Below are 15363 nucleotides of genomic sequence, written 5' to 3'. Positions count from 1 at the left end.
GCATGGTTTTCACAGAGGGCCGTAGGTCCTAGAAACTTACTATGTCCTCCTTGCTCCTTCTAAAAACAAATTTGGTGAAGCTCCTTTCCTTAAACTTTAAATGGCTTTAAGATATTAAACCTTTTAATGGCTCCTCTTTACCTAGGTCAAAGTCTAACTTCCATACCCAGCTCACAAGTGCTCACCCCTCTCTTCTCCCTTCTGGCAGTTCTTAGAATGCTTCATGCTCTCTTCACATTTGGATCTGCAACTTTGATGACCCCTCTAGAAAACTCTCCTTCTTTGCCCTTTGCCTAATTATTTTTCATTCATCTGGTTTCAGCTATCACCGCCTCCTCTACGAAACCTTTTGCATGTCCGAGATCTAAATTAGGTTCACATCCTATGTTTACAGGTGCCCAGGACTTATCTTTTCATAGGCATCACAATAGGCATTGGACTTGCCCATTTGTAGGTCTTTATTATCCATTATTCTCTAAGCACCATGTGTGTTGGAGCTGTGTCTATCTTGTTCTTCATTTTATTTCTGGAATTTAGCATCCCGCCTGGCATAAAGCAGACACTCTGTATATCTAGAGAATTAATCAATAAAAAATATTCTGACACTTTGAGAAAGATCTTCAATGAGCAAAGACCTTCGCAAGGACAAATGTCACACTGATTTATCATCTATTATGTACCAGTCATTTTCTATACATGATCTTTCATTTAGTGCTCTTTTAATGGAAAAAACCCTCAAAGATCTCATGGGAGATTGTTTTATTGGCCAGTATTCAGGGCCCCTCCCTAAGGGTATGTCTCCTTGCCCGTTGAACTCAGGATGGTCGTGTGAAATAGGAGCAGAAATGACAACTGTGACTTTTGCACGGTAGCTCCCTGAAACAGCTCATGGTGGCTTGCCATGTAATTGATCACCGATATGTTTCAAAAAGATGTCTCCTTTGACAAAAACTCCAGATACTGTGGAACAGAGGCCCATCTAATTTGACCATGTGAGCAACAGAAATGTTTGTTATTGTTAAGTCATGGGTGATATGAGTAGTAGAAATATTTGTTATTATGAACCACTGAGCTGTTGTGTGTCACAACAGCATATTGTAGTCTATCCTGAGTAACAGAGATCCATTCAACCTGGTTCAGATGAAGGGGAGGTCAGTGAAAGGATTCAACAGAGAGCCTGAGGCACCTCACACATCACAGCCAAGAGCACTTTGGTTTTATTGGAACAGGAAACTACAAAGTCAGAAATCGGTGCTATTTTATTTGTATTTTAGATGCTAGAGACTCATATTTCTGCTTCTCTCTGCTTATCCGCTACTTTTTTCTCCTCCCTTAGTAAACTTTACATACTTACTAATCATAAATTTCACCCAAAGAGGACCTCCAGCCCTTATCTCTACAGGACATGCGAGCTCAGAACCCATTGCCAGCTGCCACCTCTTCTTGTCTCTCAGTTTATGTTATTAAGAGAGAGATGCATGGCTTTAGTGTGACTTTTGAACCAGGTTTATAAACTAGATGTCACTGGTTACTGACCTGTCCTCTGATCAGTTGTCCGATCAGTTGTCTCTCTGCAGGAATGCGTTGGGGAGGGTGGTGACAGTACAGCAATGGGCCATGTGGTACAACACATGGAGTTTTTGGGGACAGACAAGACTATCTGGTAGGGTTCAGTGACTTAAAAAAGTATATGGAAAGAAGAGGTACCTTCAGAGGTACCTGCCAATTTGCTACACTGGTTTTATGAGGAAAATATTTTTATTACTACTAACACTATTACTAACTTTCAGATTACAAAACTAAGGGCATCAAGGTGTTTTACTAAAATTGTACACTAGTAAGTGAAGGGCAGGGAGGATTTAAAATGTAACCCTTGGTATGTTTAGCTGACCCCACATTTCATGCTCTGCAACATATTAAATCACCTCAGAGATTTGAACTGATCCTATTAAGTATGAATAACTTCACAGCAAAAATGAAAATTAAATTTATGTAAAGATGGGGTTACTCCAGAGGAGGAGAGTGGTATAACTGGTATATACTGAAGGGGAGAATGAGCATCAGAGCCCCAAAAGGGTTTTTGGCTCTCCAAAATATTGTATTTTGGATGCTACAGAGTGAAGTAAGCATATTTTTCCAATATTTTATTATGAAAAAAATAAAATGTACAAATTTTAGGGTGAAGAGCCACGTAGCCATTCTACCACTTAGCTTCTCAAACTTGTATTTTGCCATATTCTTGCTTTATCACATATCTGTGCATCCATCCATCAATCCATCTTATTTTTTATGCATTTCTAAGTGAGTTCCTTGGCCCCTTATCATCAAAGATTCAATGAGTTTGGTGGGGTTTGGCAAAAACGTTGTCTCAGAAGCACCTTGTGACTCAAATATCCTCCATGAACATCAGAAGCAGTGGCATCACCTGAGACTTCCCAGGAAATGAAGAATCGCAGGCCCCAACTCTGGATCTACTAAATCATAACCTGCATCTTACCAAGACGTTCAGCTGATTTGTGTGAGAAACCTCTACAGAGATGATTTCAATGAACAGTGAGACCTGAGAAGCACTGAATTAGATGAGGAGGTTTACGTTGTATTTCTCCACTTACCAACAATACCTCTTTTGAATCTTAGGATTTTTATCTGTGATAGGGGAAGGCCAAAGCCGACTTTGAAGAGTCCTTAGAAGGGTAAAATGTGTTCATTAATAGAGTGGGGCTGCACCAGAGTATTTGTTTCCCTGGGCAAATGCATTTCCATGAGCACATACGCAGTGGCATCCAATTCAATAGCTCCCCAAACACAACTGTTCTGAGTCTGTCTTGTATCATCACCCCTTTATATATATATATAATGATGGAAAGACCAGTCTGGGTAAACTGTACAGAGACCTGATGGGCCAGGGTTTGAAGTGAGTTAGATAAAGCTGATTAAAGGCCTGAGCAGCTACAGGTAGGGGTCTGAGTTGCATGTGGAGGGAGAAAATGGAGTTTTGAGTGAGTCTTGAGGCCAAAGTGAGAAAGGCAAATTTCTTTGTCCTTTACAGTTACGGTTTACTGAGATGGGGAAGGGCGATAGGGTAGGGCCACTGATTCAGAGATGCCAAGAGTTTGTCACAAGGGTAAAAAGTGACCAAGTGATTCGGCAGTGGGATTTCCTAGAAATGAGCAGACATTTAGTGAACGAGCAGTGCCCATCGCACTGAGCACAAGTTCTTCGCTGATGAAGAATGGCAGAGAGGAAATCACAGGTACAAGAAATGGGGGCAAAAGGTAGCATGCCTGAACTATGAGAGAGAAATGGGAGAGAAGAGAAATAGATCACAAATCCGAAGAGCTCGGGGCATAAAGAAGAGAGCTACATTGCAGGGTGACAAAATTCCAAAGGAAAACAGAACAGCCCTGTGAGCATTTCCATGGCCAATGCTGGCCTCTCAAGGCCCACAGTCAGTGCCACCACATTCAGCAGCCCCCATGCAAAACCACTGTGGAATTTCCTAGTATCATTACTCAATTCTGTATGATGCTGGTACCCTAGTTTACAGAACTCCCATTTGAGCCTCCAGAATTGGGCCAAAGTCCTTGCCGTGACTAATTCCTCTTACCTAACCTCGTAGCGTCACCGATTACTCCTTCTTTTTATGTTTCTCTTTTTCTCTTCAACTTCCTTTAAAGTAGAGGCACAATGAAGAGAGGGGAAGCCTTTGGCAAGTAGGAAGACCCAATGTCACAGGACAGAAGCCATCAGTCACGTTATCCCCTAAACATAAGTAATGCTAAACCTTCGTCTGTTTTCTGCCCCAGCTTCTCAGGGGTCTCATCACACGGGAAGGGTGATGACGTCCTAACTGTTGGAGGCACCATGTCAAGAGTGTCATCTGATAACTATATTCTTTCTACCAGATGTTGCTCTTTCTCAGCAGTTGTGGAAGCTATTTTTAGTCAAGGATGAGTTTTATCTTTCCACAGCAGGGCTGTGGCTTTGGTTCCTTTGATTTTACTTTGCTTCCTTTTGCTTTTATTTTTTTTTAAAGATTCATTTCAAAAAATTTCCGAAAGTGCCCTTAGCAAATTTCAGTGCTATTTCTTCCTAGTCACCTAAATAGAACAGGCCAAAGAATGTAGCCTTTAGACATTCTCTTAAAGGTTAGCATTTGATTTGGGGAAAACAATCTGAACTATAATGATTTAAAGTAAAAAAAAAAAATTGCAAACCATCCAAGGATTGAGTATTTTTATTTTAAAAGGAAAGAACTGTGTGATCAACAGGCAATGGGAAAAGAAAGTCAGCGATAAAAAGTTTCTAGCATAAGTGGAATTTGTCTTCTCTAGCAAATGTATGCTAATCTCCAAATAATGCTATTATTGTTCTGTCCCATCCCGGAAGTTACTGTAAGTGACACAGGGTGAGGCAGATGACGGGGACAGTTTCCACTGTCCTCTGCGCTCACGCTCCCTTTCCTGCCCTACACTGCTTGGGCGTCGGCTGTGGGGGACCCTATTATATTGACAGGTTCCTTGTTCCCTGACCTACAGCTGGGTTTGGCCAACCAGAGGATTATTTGACCATCAGCAGGATATGTGAGGGTGACAGGAGGCAGAGCTCTGGATATTTACCATCCAGTCTCTTTTCCTACTGGGTCACCTCTGATTGGCTGCATTCCTTTACTGAAGTTTACAACTCTTGTTCGGCAGCTTTGTCTTAAAGCTACTTTCTTCATATTCTGGCATCTAGTTGTTTTCCCTCACAGCTTTAGCTTTGCATCAGAACAGCAAGGATGGCCCGCTGTTGCTGGCTCCTGGGTGTTTCACCGTCCTTGTCAGCCCCTTTACCCTGTACACACTTTCAGAACTACTCTCTCCTTAAACCTACTGAAATTTTCCCACTTGCATGTCCCATATGCTTCCTGCTGGTGCACTGACTGATACAGAAGAGTTTAGCTTTATTAATTAATTCCTTAATTCATGCACACATTCATCTTTTCCTTTATTGACTCAGGTGTTAAGAAAATATTGAATATCTCCTATGTGCTGTGTATGATTCTGGGTCTCAGGAATATAAACAGTGAACAAAACAACAAGAACTCTCTTCCCTTATGGAGCTTAAGTCTAGTCAGGCAAGACAGACCATACAAGAAGGGAGTAGCTACGTTATACATTGTTAGATGTGGAAAGTGCTATGAGGATAAAATAAAGGAGGGAAGAGGGGTATGAAGCATGTGTGGAAGAAAGGACAGGATGTGATTTTAGATAATGTGGCTAGGAAAGGTCTCACTGAGAAGATGGCCTTTGGGTAAAGATCATAAGAGATGATTAAAAAACAAAGCAGATATTTAGGGGAAGCATTAGAGGCTTGGGAAATCGCAACAGCAAAGTACTACAGGCAGGCAGGTGCATAGGTGTTTCAGGACAGCCTGGCTAGAATAAAAGAGAGGATGAAAGTTTTGAGATGAGTTCATAGAGCTAAGCGGTGCCAGGATGTAGAGGGCAAATAGACCATTAGAAGGACTTTGACTTCTGCTGAGTAAGCCACCGAGCCACTGGAAGGCCCTGAGCAGAACAACACACGACATTCCTGCTTCAAACGGATTGCTCTGGATGTTGTACTGAGACTTGAGAACAGACTAAAAGACCATGAGAGTGTAGGATCAGGGAGCGCAAGTAGGAGACTGTTAAGATGATCCAGGGGAGAGGTTCTGGTGGCTTGGAGCGGGCAGGTGGTGAGGAGAGGGTAAGTGGCCAGCTTCTGGTCACACTCTGAAAAAAACATTTGACAGATTTGCTGGTAGATTGGGTAGAGTGTGTGCTACAGAAAATGTTTGTGTCTCCATGAAATCCATATTTTGAAATCGTTACCCTCAGTGTGATGGTATTAGGAGATGGGGCCTTTTGTAGGTGCTTAGGTATTGAGGGTGAACACCTCATAAATGGGATCAGTGCCCTTACAAAAGAGACCCCTGATTGCTCGCTGGCCCCTTCCCTGTGTGAGGACACAGGGATAAGGTCACCTATTAACCATGAAGCAGGCTATCAGCAGGCCCCAAATCTCTTGGTGCCTGGAGCTTGGACTTCCCAGAACTGTGAGAGAGAAATTGCTGTTGTTTGTAAGCCAGTCTGTGGTAGTTTTCCATAGCAGCTCAAATGGACAAGGCAGTGTATGAATGAGTGAATTCCAGAATATCTTCAAGGTCTCTAGTCTGAGAAAATGGAACAATGGAGCAGCCATGAACCATGGTGGGAGAGACGTGGGAGGGGGTCTGGGAGTGAAGAGCTGGGGTTTCGGTTTGGACACACTGAGCTGGAGATGTCTGTGAAGCAGTCAAGCGTAGATGTTATGAAGGTAGTTGGATATATGAGTCTGGAGTTCAGAGGAAAGTCCTGGTAAAAAAAAAAACACAGATACGATAATCATTAACTTCTACATTGCTTTGGGGACCAAGGGAGAAAGGCCCCCTTTTATCAATGGAGGAAGCCTCCATAGAGAAGAGGACAAAGGACTGAGTGTTAGGGCACACTAACAAAAAGACTTTATGCAGGTGAGGAAGAATTGGCGGAAAGGACAAGAAAGAATGTCCAGTGGGGCAGAAGGAAGCCCAGGGTGCTATGGAGCCTTAGTAACACGGTGGTGTTGGAGACCTTTAAAAGGGAGGTGTTTATGGAGGGGAGAAGGTAAAAGCCTTATTGAATTGGGCTCAAGAAAGAATGCAAAGAGAGGAATTGAAGAAAGAATACAGACAACCCATTTGAGGCTCTGTGCTTAAAAGAACAGAAGAAGCTGGCCACTTACCCTCTCCTCACCACCTGCCCGCTCCAAGCCACCAGAACCTCTCCCCTGGATCATCTTAACAGTCTCCTACTTGCGCTCCCTGATCCTACACTCTCACGGTCTTTTAGTCTGTTCTCAAGTCTCAATGCAACATCCAGAGCAATCCGTTTGAAGCAGGAATGTCGTGTGTTGTTCTGCTCAGTGCCTTCCAGTGGCTTGGTGGCTTACTCAGCAGAAGTCAAACTGGCACTAACTGGATGAGAATTTCTGGAACAATATCCTTGAGGAAAGGGGATGGGATAAAATTTTACTTGTGTAAGAAGGGGCCCTTGTCAGGAACATGACTGGAATGAAGAGTAACAGGCATAAATGCAGGCAGGTGAGTAGATGAGATGGTGGGCATGTGGAAGTTCTATGATGAATGGATCTGTTTAGTCACTAATATAAAAAGCAAGATTGTTAGCTAAAAGTGAGAATGGAAAGGAGGTATTGGAGACCTCAAAAGAGAAGGAACTATATGAAACAGTAGTCTAAAGAGTGTGAGACTTAACTGACAAAGAAAATAGAGCAGGAATTCCAGGCAGCACTGAGGGCTTATTTGAGGTTAGTGGTCATGAATTTAAAGGAGACCAGTAGCATTACTGTGGGTCTTTCTCCAGTCATCATCAACCTCAGGAACACAAATGCGGCATGAGAAGAGGACTGTGTTCAACCAGGGTGTGGTTGAGCTAAGTTTCACAGGGTATGTTTTCTGGGAATAAACTCTGAAGCAGACATTTGCATCCAGGTGGTTTTGCAGGGAGTATTTTTGGGAAAAACTTTTCTAAGGAGTAAGGAAAGCAGATTTGAGGAAGAGCAGGAGATGAATAGGGCCCTAGTCTGGCCCTTCAGAGGTCCTCAGGATTCAGACACTGGAATGACTCTTGAAAGATGTCATCGAGTGAAGAAAGGATGCAGAGCCATCCTACCCCTCTATCAACCAGTCACTACATACGGTTGCCGTTAGAGATGGAGGGCACCTTCTGACTGAAGCTCTCCATCCTACAGTTATAAGGAAATAAATTCCGCTAGCAAGCTTAGTGAGTCCGGAAGCTGATTCTTCTCCAGTCAAGGAAAGGGACAGCACTACCTTTCACAGAGAGGAGTGGGTCCTGTCTGCAGCCCCACAATGTTTAGGACAATCTGAGTATTCAAACTTTTCAAATGCCCTCCTCTTCCCATCTCAAGTCTCAGAGTCATATGACTTCCCAATCAGGCCCCTACTCTTGGTAGCAGACCTGTCAGGTTTCAGACTTGAACCTTACATGGCACCCCACTAAAAGTTAAGCCCCGGGCCTGAAACTTAGCTTTCCTTCTTCTCCAACTGCCGCAGATGAGAGATTCTCTGCATGTCGCCAAGAAGACTTTCACTGTTTGCCCTAAATTGATGATTCATTATCCTTGGCCTTTCAGTGTCTTTCTAAGGTGCTTTGACAACCCAGTAACAGCTCTCCAATTCAACAGTCTTTATAATTAGTTATTTTCCTATGTCTCTCACATGCTCGAGACATCTCTCGGTGCATTCCCCTCTATGGGCATGCCATCTCAGTTTACCACTGACAGTGGATTAACCATCACAGCATGACAACCCATCCAGGGCTTTCTTAACTCCACTCCCACCAGGGGTGCGGTCCTTACTGCCAACTTGGAGACAGATGATCCCATTCTAAAAATATGACGTCAGGACTTGTTTTCTAGCCCCAGTCTTGTACTGTTTAAGTCACCTCCCCTGCTAAACTTACTCCGAGATGGAGATTTGTGTGCAGACGTTTTATAGGGCAGCATCTGGGGGAATAAACATGCATGGAGTAAGGGGACAAGGATCAGACTGAGGGAGAAGTGGAAACACAATGTGGCTGCAAGAGAGAAGAGTGCTGAGCTGATCCTACTGGGAGAACCACACTGGGGTGGCCCTTCAGAGATGTCTCTGATTGGGCATAAAAACTGGACTTTCGTAGGCCTGCCTTAATCGGTCATTAGATGTAAGATGCCCCAGGGGAGGAGGTGTGATTTTGGGCAATTCATCACCAGTTGGTGGAGGGCAGTTCCTGGGAAGGGACTCAGTTGTGAGCCAAGAACAGACAGGTCTTAGCAGTTGGGCAAATGGATGCCTCTGTCCTGAAGGGGGGGATTGGGTTGGCCGTATGGCAAAAAAGGTGAATCAAGGTAGGGTAAGGCAACTCAAAGAGACCAAGGAATTGAAACCGATGAGAAAAAGGAGGGCATGAGAGGTGAAGAGGAGTAGCTTATTGGACGGCAGGTCCTAATGATGTCAGTGGATAGTTGGAGTCAGCAAACCAGAGGTAATAAGCTAGAAAAAGAAAAGATGGCATTTGGAGAGTGGGATGATTATAATTGAGATTTTTGAAAAGCTTCATGCTCAGATCCTTACATGACCATTTATTCTAAAGACTGAATCACTCAATCAGAAAGTCTCAACATATATCAAATTACTTGCCAAATGAAAGCTTTTCTACATCTACCAGCGTACAATTCCATTAGAACTGTATGCGTTTCAACACACCCACATATACAATCTTAAGAGTGTGAAGCCTACAATCGTTTTTTGCTCCAGTGCTGGCGACAAATTACATTGAAAAGTTTGGTGATAGCTAGTTCAGCAGTTTTCAAATTATCTCAGCGGAAATAAATGGTGTTTTTGCATCAGAAGCAGCTATCACCATTTTCCCCTCAAATCTAGTTAAAAGACGGATACTAAAACACACATAGTCAAATATTCTTTGTCTTTCTATACTTCAAAAGCCAATGCCTTTACTTCTGGTCTCTGAATTTTTTTTTTTAATCGTCGTTGAAATAGAGGGGTTCCTTGGCAAGGAAAGGTTTGAAAAATAGCAGTTTGTAGACTTCAAATGCTAAAGAAAAGTTCGTGGACTTTTTAACTCAAGCTAGGATATCCTTCACTAGGAACTTCAGTTTTTCATTTATTTCCAAAAGAAACTCACTCTCCTCCACTGAATTTTGAAGGCTGCCAGAATAATTCAGGGCGACATGGTTACTTGCACATAGATATCACACAATGATGTGAACTTAATCAAAATTAGAGATTGAGAGGCACATTTGAACTATTCCTTCCCTAGGGGTAGAGAGATCCTACAGTCCGACAAATTTTTATTTAAAAGAATTCTACCTCTAATTCTGCCGCTGTACTAAACATGCCCACACACACAATTGTGTATGAGCAGCTCTGCTTCGAATGCAATCAGGTAAACCCCAACTGCTGGGCTTTTTGCAGAGCTCTGTGAATGCTTTCGCTTAAACCAAAGACGGGTTTTTCCCATTTATGTTGAGGAAGTAGAGCGTATCTCATAGCCAGACCCCCAGAAGGCCCGACCAAGAAGGACGGACAATCTCATAAATACGTGTCGAGTGCAGACTAGGCAAGAGGGATAAAAAGAGAAAGAATCTGCGTAAACGCACAGCCAGTAATGGGGAAAAAATTGAAATAATGATTTTAGATTGATCATATCACCTTCTTACCTGAAGGTGACGCTGTCATTCTTCCACAGTTTTTAACACTGCCTGCCAGCAGGTGGTTGAGTGGCATGGGTCAGCGGGAATAGCCGCGCACAACGCTTCCGGGAAGCCCTCAAGACTGTTTTTGCCTCTTCCCCTTCATGATCGAATGGTCAGAGGCTACTCAGTTTTATGAGCGGAACCTGATTAAATCTACATAGTAAAGATTTTTTTATGAAAAAAAGAGCAGCCCAATGGACAAAAACACCCTACACATTAATTTTGTCTCCACAGAATAAAGGCAAATGTGTGTCCAGTTACAGAGTACTAAAATCCATAAAGAATACTTTCTACAGCTTCCCAGAGGAGGCTGGGGCTGGGGAAAGGGTAAACAGGGGCTTCAACCAGATTGTTCTAGTTATTTAAAACATACAAATATTACATTATCAATATAACATTTGACAAGTCTGGATAGTGGCTACCTGGATGTCCATTAGAACGTTCCTTTTTCTATATATTTGCAATATTTTAATAAAATATTAAAGAAGATGCATATGTAAAGAACTTAAGATTAAGTTGAATTGTATAGAGTTAATTGTATTAAACTGTGTTTGGCCCACAAAAATGGGGAGTTTCATATAGCTCAACCTGCTAGCATGGACATTTGAACTATCCATCCCCTCCTTGCTATTGCTCATGGAACATATTTTTATTGATATTCCATTTTTTGGTTAGTGTGGTCCAAAGAAGGAAAACATGTTTACAAGGTTGTATGTTACATTACTAATCCAGAAATATAGTTTCTCTGGTGTCATATTTAGTTTGTAACTAATAATGTCTAGTGCACCTGTATTACTCTAAATAGAAAATCTGAAACTACATGTTAACTCTTTTCCTTAATATCAATGTGAAATATCAAGAGTGAAATAGGTGAAGGGGATTAAGAAGCACAAAATCTCAATCATAGTATAAATTAGTCACAAGATGAAAGTACAGCATAGGGAATATAACCAATAGTTCTGTAACAACATTCTATGTTGACAGATAGTGACTACACTAGTTGGAGTATGGATTTAATAACATATATAACTGTTGAAGCACCACCTTGTATACTTGAAACCAATATAATCTTGTCTATCAACTATACTTCAAAACAAAATAAAATTTTTTAATAAAGGAAAAGAGCTCTCACCAGAAACCTAATTTACTGGCACTGTGATCTTGGACTTTCAGACTTCAGAACTGAGAGAAATAAATTTCTGTTGTGTAAGGAAAAAAAACAAAAAGTCAGCAGTGGTTCTAATATGTTTTATGGGTAAATTTAATAATTTTTAGTGTAGTCTAAACAGATGAAATGAATAACATCATTTGAAGAGTATGGTAAGCTGAATGATGGCCCTCTGAAGAGGTCACAGGGCTGATCTCCAAAACCTGCAAATATGCTACTTTACAAGGCCAAAGGAATTGGCAGATAGATTAGGTTAAGGATCTTGAGGTTGGACGATCATCGGTTACCTAGGTGTGCCCAAGGTAATCACAGGTGTCCTCATAAGGAGGCAGGAGCAGAGTCGGACAGTGGAAGGGGAGGTGGAGGTGGGAGTGGGGGTCAGGCTGATGTGGAGCCGCGAGCCAAGGAATACGAACAGCCTCTAGGAGCTGGAAAAGGCAAAGCAGAGTCACGTTTCTGATTTGGAGATGGGTGTGTGAAGGAAAAATGCAGCAGCCATCCTGCCAATACGAGGGGCCAAGCCACAGCCCAAAAGGTAAAAAGCTGAGGGTAATGGAGCAGAATGAAAGAATGACATTGGGCCTTGATAACATCACTGAACAACTGAGTCAATGCTTGAGTGTCCGAAATCTGGACTTCTTGTATGTTGAGATACAAGGCAAGATACAAACTACAACATTTCTGTTGTATTCAGCTTGGGCTGCTGTAACAAGATACCAAAGACAGGGTGACTTGACAACAGAAATTTATTTTCTCACAGTCTGGAGGCTGGAAGTCTGAAACGAGGGTGCCAGCAAGGTCAGGTTCTGGTGAGAATTTGTGGGTAAAATTGCAATATTTCCAGAATCTCTCGCCTGGCCTCAGGGCATCTCCATATCAATAGGTGTTTCTAAGAGGTGGAGAGAGGTAGTACATCTCCTTATCAATAGGTGATTACAAGGGGGAGTGAGGGTATATCTGGACCAGAGAGGTTGGGTGAGGTCCTTTTTTTACAGCCGGGTCTTGAGAGACACAGGCAAGCAGAAGTGAACAACTGCTTGTAGGCAATAAATGGATTTCTCCCACTTTATTTCTCCCTTTGACTGATTTCAGCTTCAAAGATAATTTGCCCCTGCCCCAGGCTGGGAACTTATTCTCCACTACCACCACTCCACCCTGACCAGAGTTACAACCCTCTTCCTGGTTTATAGATAACCACCTTCTCATTTTATCCTCACATGGTGGAGAGACAGAGTTCTGGTCTTTTCTTATAAGGATACTAATTCCATCACAGTGGTTCCACCCTCACAACTTTATCAAAACCTAATTACTTTCCGAAGGCCCTCAAGTACCCTCACATTAAGGGTTAAGGCTTCAATCTATAAATCTTGGGAGATACAAACACTCAGTCCAAGAGAATTTAAGCCAGTTTTTGTTAAGTGTTCTGTTATTCGGCCTGGACGAATCTTAATTTACTTTCTACCCCTGTTCCTTCAATAGTCTCCATTTCAAGTGGGTGCAAAACTTCAGAGCTTGGTTAATTTACATTTTTTTGTATGTCTTTTCAGGACCGAGGGCATGAGTGGAAGACCTCCATCTAGGTTTAGTCTGACAAGACAGAGAGAGATTAGGTCATCGTTCATTTTAGATTTTACAGTTCTACTACTTCAGAATATGACTTCACTATTTGTTTTAGCAGCCTCAGCCTGTAGTATACGCCAAATGAGGTTGCCATTGATTCTCCAGCATTTAACAAGCTACGACTCATCTGTCATGCCATTTTGCAGTTGGATTGTTGGGCCCCAAGTGTCTGATCTTAGTCTTGTTGATTTTAGACCTATTTGATCCTTTTAGGATTTGACTTATTTTCTAGTATGTTTTAACATACTTGAATTTAAGTTGCCGCAAATATGCAATCTCCCTGACAGTCTCAGATGACCCACAGATGTGATGAATGCTTTAAAAAAACAAACAAGTCATGTTATTGTAGAAGACAGAGCCTTGTGTTATTCCATGTGAATTTGCCTCCAAGTTCATAATGGCCTGTCATTCAGTGGCTGCAAATTTAAATAATTGTACTGGAACCCCCACTGGATTATGATTATCTTTAAAGCAGGGACCACAATTATTTATCTTTGCCAGGTTTGGAGCAGGTAAACCACCTGGTTTCTGATAGGGACCAACAGAATGTTCACAGCATTGATCCTCCTCCCTGTCTGCATATGAGATGCCCTGTGGAGCCCGTATAAATACCAGTGTCTCACCCTAGTCCATCTGAATCAGAAGCTCTAATTGTCAGGCCCAGGCACTGATAGTTTCAGAAAGGTCCTCAGGTCATTCTGATTTGAACTGGCATAGTTTCAAACTCCTTCTTCATTGAATAAATGTTGCATGACTGGCTCAAATTCTTTCATCATGTCCATAAAGTTATTATACATTAGATACACTTTTTGCCATTTTTCCTTCATCCTACTTTGTTTTTATTTATAATGCATGCAAACATCTGTTTCTCCTATTACATGGTAAGTTGTTTAGGATCTCAGACCATAATTTGTTCCCTGTACAAAAAGTAAAGTACTTTCCATGCAGTAGCTACTCAACAGAGGCTTAAATAGAACTAAAGAATGATGTTTACGAGCAGGGGTTGGAAGTGATTTGCCTGTTCTTGGAAGCTGTCACCTGAATGCTGCACACTCTTTTTATTTTGCTTTAGTGATAATGCGCTATTTTTGGAATTTATTTCCTTGGTGTTTTTTTTTTTTAGATAGCCTTCTATTAAAGGAGGTATTTTTTTTTTCACTCATCTGCTTGTGCTTCCAGTCTTCCGCTAAATTAATGTCTGGAGAACAGAATCAGCCAGTATTTGACAGAGATTTTTTGAAGCTAGAGAATTTCACCATGTGTTTGCCATATGTATATCTGGTGTTTATACAGTGGATATTCTATTAAGAATCAAGGTTATGCACTTTCTGTAAATTCTTCTTGGTCATGGAAATTGTGAATATCAGGGTATGTGAAGGCACACAGGACAGTAAGAAACGGTATGGGAATATAATATCAGAATGCCACAGTGACTCAGAGTAGGGGAAGTCCAAAGTGAACTGTTTTCAGTAATTGAGTCATGCATAGTTGATGTCCTACTTGCTTTCTGTATTTTGTGATTACTGGCCAAATATCTGATCATTATGCTTAGCTGCTTCTGACCACAAAATGTAGAGAAAAGAAAATTCTACATGTTTCTGACAATCAGCTGAAAAATCGCCTTCATGTTAGGACAAAATAAGCTTCTACTTACAGGGTTTTCTTTGCTACCTATTGAAGAATGTGATCTCATCAAGCTTCATTTCTTAGACTTATATACTGATAGATTGTTATTTTGCCTTATGGAAGACACCATTTAACCTTTCTGATCCCTGTTTTCCTCATTAGGATGAAGGAATTCAACCAGGTGAGTGACTTGTTCAAAGTCATATGCCTGCTTCCAGGCCCAGCAGAATTAAATCTGGACTTCAAGACTTTCTTTTCATCTACATTATTTGGTTTGCTTTTGAGAAAGGAAATGAACTTGAAAAGGATATATATATATATATATATATATATATATATATATATATAAATATAGTACTCTGTTTAATTTAGGAAATCCTCTTATGATGCCATATTAAGATATCTTTCTTTTCCTATTTTGCCTAGATTTGACAATTGATTAATTTATGAGATTGTTGAAAACATCCTTATTCCCCAGAAAGATAATTCATATTATGTAAATGAAGTTATTCACATGGACAGAACTTTGTTTTTTCTATTGCTGTGCATGTGCCTATGTATATCAGTGTTAAAATTGTACTGGTTTCTTAAACGGCATATTTCGGGAT

Source organism: Manis javanica, chromosome 12, assembly GCF_040802235.1.
Source record: "Manis javanica isolate MJ-LG chromosome 12, MJ_LKY, whole genome shotgun sequence".
Classification (NCBI taxonomy): domain Eukaryota; kingdom Metazoa; phylum Chordata; class Mammalia; order Pholidota; family Manidae; genus Manis; species Manis javanica.
Note: the sequence above shows the minus strand (reverse complement) of the source record.